Source organism: Daucus carota, chromosome 3 (assembly GCF_001625215.2).
Source record: "Daucus carota subsp. sativus chromosome 3, DH1 v3.0, whole genome shotgun sequence".
NCBI classification, from domain to species: Eukaryota; Viridiplantae; Streptophyta; class Magnoliopsida; order Apiales; family Apiaceae; genus Daucus; species Daucus carota.
Window position 1 is genome coordinate 10379635 of NC_030383.2, and position 3889 is coordinate 10383523.

The following is a 3889-nucleotide window of genomic DNA, read 5'->3' on the forward strand; positions in this document are numbered from 1 at the left end:
GTCAGCCTAGGATACCGTCATCTGGTTCCGCAACTGCAATTGACAATGGGCAATAGTATTTTGATTTGGAAGCTATTGTCCTAATTGTATAGTCTTGAAATTGTCTACAAAACCATGCTAGCACTACCTGTTAGATAAGATCCGCATCATTTTGAGGCTGATACTCAGACCAGTCCGCCCAATACTGCCATAGATAGACACCACCTAAATTGGAAGCGGTGGACAATATTCTGGTGAGAATTAATTATGGGGTTTCAGAGCGTGGCTATGTATTAAAAAGTCTGTTTTTAGTTGGTCCCCTATATCAAATTGTTTCCAGAATCTTATGTGTCGCTTTAAGTTGTTTTGGGACCATCTCCAATTAATCCGCAACGTCTTAAATTTCAGGCAATGATGGTACCAGCCACCAATCCTTGCATATACTTCAAGATTTAGGCAGTTGAGAGTGTACAGACTGACAATGTATAACATCCCGAATGTATAGTGGAGCAATGGTATGATCTATCAGTATCCAATGAAACATTTGTATGATCATCAAAGAGTGATGTTACCTTTGTCCCAATTTTTTTGGCAAATAACATGACAGAAAGATAACTGATTTTAATCGGATGCAGAAGGGTCTTATTATTGTTGGTGGAGTGGAACTTCTCACACATTATCAATGAAAATTTGGAAAATGTCTTTGAGTATATACCGTTTTCCATTATTAAATGTGAGGTCCACAAAAAACTGAATGTAAAAGCACAAGAGCTGCTCTGACCGATCATAATCTTTGCCTATATTTTTGTAATTTTAGGGATTTCACACAAAACATCAACTGCAATCAAAATAGATCCATGTATGCACAACCAATCCACATCATTAATATAGGTAACGAAATAGTTCACATCCCTATCAAAATATGAGTAAAAATATATCTAAAATATTAACCACCATATAAAAAAATAGTGAGAAAGAATATAGGTAATCTCGTTGGAGATTTTATAATATTTGAGATAACTGATATAGGTATTCATTAGAGTTGCTCGGTGCATTTAGATTGATGTTAGTAGGCATTCCGATTAAAGCTACTTATAGCAACTCTGCCGCATCGTTCAGACATTTAAAGCTAACAGCTCCATACATCCATAGCCTTGAGCTTAGCGAAATAAGTTCTATAGCGAGAAATATACAAGTTCTAAACCTGAGTTCCTCCAACGCCACAGGATGGTTGTCAACTTATCTCGAGTGCACCTAAAATAACACCAGTAATTAATTCTTCTTAATCGATCTGCTAATAATATTGTCATACATCTTTTGTTTGGATGGCAGCCGGTAGCGGGAAGTGTTCCACAGCTTAACACATTTGGACTGGAGGAGCAGGGTTAAAGCAGTCCAAGACACTATAGACACACTCTAGACAGTTTGTTAGAAGCTCTAGTAGCTTGAAGGTTTCTGGGCAGGTCTATAAGCCATAAAGGCAAAACCGCAGGGAAATCTTGCATATGTACAACTTTGTTCATGTAGCAGCTAGCCAGCCCCTTTCAAGCAATTCCTTAACATAACTCGTCTATCAGATAAACTGTATACCAATCATGCAGATGATAAAATCAAAAATTAGATGCTTCCAGCCACTAGGTGCTAGGCAGTTCCCTTCTTCAGCAGCAGGAACCCTTTTCTTCCCTGTTTTGAAAGCAAATATTTGGCATAACAACAATATGTAAATGACATTTTAAGATTTAATCATGTACTCTGTGGTAAATTTCAAGCATATAACAAAAGTTACTAGTTACTACTTACTACCAAGTTCTCTTTCAAGAAAATGCCAGTCTTGGCAAGTCCATCCATTTGCTAAGCTTTAAAGACTTTTACTTGAAGGAAACATCCTGATCTAACAGTATCATTCTCACTATACACATTTAATAGGCAAATAGATGAAATACTAAACATACAAAACTGAAAATAATAATGTAAAATAATAATTACATGTTGCGATACTAACATTATTTTTTTTGGCTAGCCAGATTACAAACTAACTGAAATATGTGCACATTTTCTATTTTTCTTAATTCAGGTCTGACAAGCAAAGAAAAAGATTCTTATAACTACTCTGTCTTATTCATACAAAATTATCAGAAACATAGCCTAATTCTTCTCTAATTCACTACTTGTGTTATACACTAACATTATTCAACATTGAAGTGAAGACCAATCAATTCATGTCAAACTTTGAAGTGATAATAAATAGTACAGTTGACTCCCTATTTGATGCTGGTTTGTACATGACAGGAAACAAAGGCATTCATGTTAAAGTGAAAGGTAGAGTAATCAATTGTATAATAAAGTGATAATGCATTGTAAGGTTGAGCAAACACTTCATGCTGGTGGCATGCTTGATTGGACAAATCAAGACACAAAATTAAAGTGAAGGAAATATCATTGTACATCAAAGTGATAATGAATCATAAAGTTGAATTTACACAGAAGGAATGTGACATATGCTTGTTTGGACAAATCAAGACACAAAATTGAAGTGAAAGAAAAATCATTGTACATCAAAGTGATTATGAATCATAAAATTGAGTTTACACCGAAGTAATGTGACATATGCTTGTTTGGACAAATAAAGAAAAAAGGTAAGGTTTTCAAGAAGGAGATTGTTAGATGAATAACTATGTCCTTAAAGTCTTGTTAATGTTGATAATCAGTAGCTATGCAACCCTGCAATTTTCAAAGTGCAGTGCCTCCCTAATTTTCACTCAAGACTCTGAATAGTCGATGATTTTTTATTTAAAGAATAATTGAGTAGCCAGAGGCATCAAGTTCTAATTTGCAGAAGAGGTGTGAATTAAAAAAAACACGTGTCTTGTCTTATTGTTTGTATGATGATAACATGTTAAATGACTAACAGTCCGGACCTTGTGTCCTATAATATCATGTTACATGACAACCTCTCGTGAAACCTTAAGGTGTTGGCAGAATTCACTAAAGTAAATAAATTTCAGGATGAGATTCGCTAGGAGGGAACTCAAACCACACCAATAATGCATAGGCACAACATAAATACCATGTTACATGGCAACCTCTTGTGAAACCTTAAGGTTTTGGCAGAATTCACAAATGTCTATGGATTTCAGGATGAGATTCAATAATAAGAAATTTATAAGCACAACATCGAGCACCAAAATTTATGATAAACTCAGATTGTCTAATAGCCTTAGATAAGTAATGTTACAGCTACAACTCAACCCCTAATTCCGAAACAACGATCTCCGAAACTAAACGATACAATCAAGAAACACCAATTGTTTCCCCAGATCAAAAATGAGAACACATTGCTGCAATCAAACAACAAATGCAATTCAATCAATTCACCGGTGACCAGTGATCAAAGTTTCGATAAACCTCAAACCATCGAATCTTGGAGCAAAGGCAGCACCGCCCTTCGATGAATTTCCCCCATTCCTCCCAGAAACATCATCCTGCGAAAAAACAAGAACCCCATCTATCAAATACATAGAAACTATAAAAAAATAAATATAAATCTAAATCTTGTTTACAATATATGATACCTGAGGAGATGAAAAGTGAATCTGGGAATTGGGGTTGTGATAAACGGCAGATGAAATAGCAGTGACGGAGGCTGCAGCTGCAACAAAGATCCCTGATTTCTTCATCATGCTCCTGTTAAAATATATATGAAGATTTGGCGTATATTACACACAGGGTTGAGATCTGAAAGGAGGGAGGTAGTGAACAAAGAAAAAGAAATACTGGCTGAGAGTATTTCTTTTCCTTGGCTCAAAACTCAACTTGTGATTTCCAACCAGATGTGATGTAGGCCTTTATCTAGTTTTCGAACCCTAATGTTTTCCTCGTCACCGCGTCTTCTGATAATAAAATACAGAGC

At 35.6% G+C, this 3889-nt stretch overlaps 1 long non-coding RNA gene across 1 annotated transcript; it reads right to left on the reverse strand.

Moving 5' to 3' along the window:
• Nucleotides 1-1130: 1130 nt before the first annotated feature.
• LOC108210935 (uncharacterized) lies at nucleotides 1131-3889 on the reverse strand. The gene is made up of 3 exons (XR_001804949.2): nucleotides 3552-3889; nucleotides 1780-3461; nucleotides 1131-1662 (listed from the first exon to the last, which is right to left on the reverse strand). It is a non-coding gene; the product is annotated as an uncharacterized LOC108210935 (long non-coding RNA).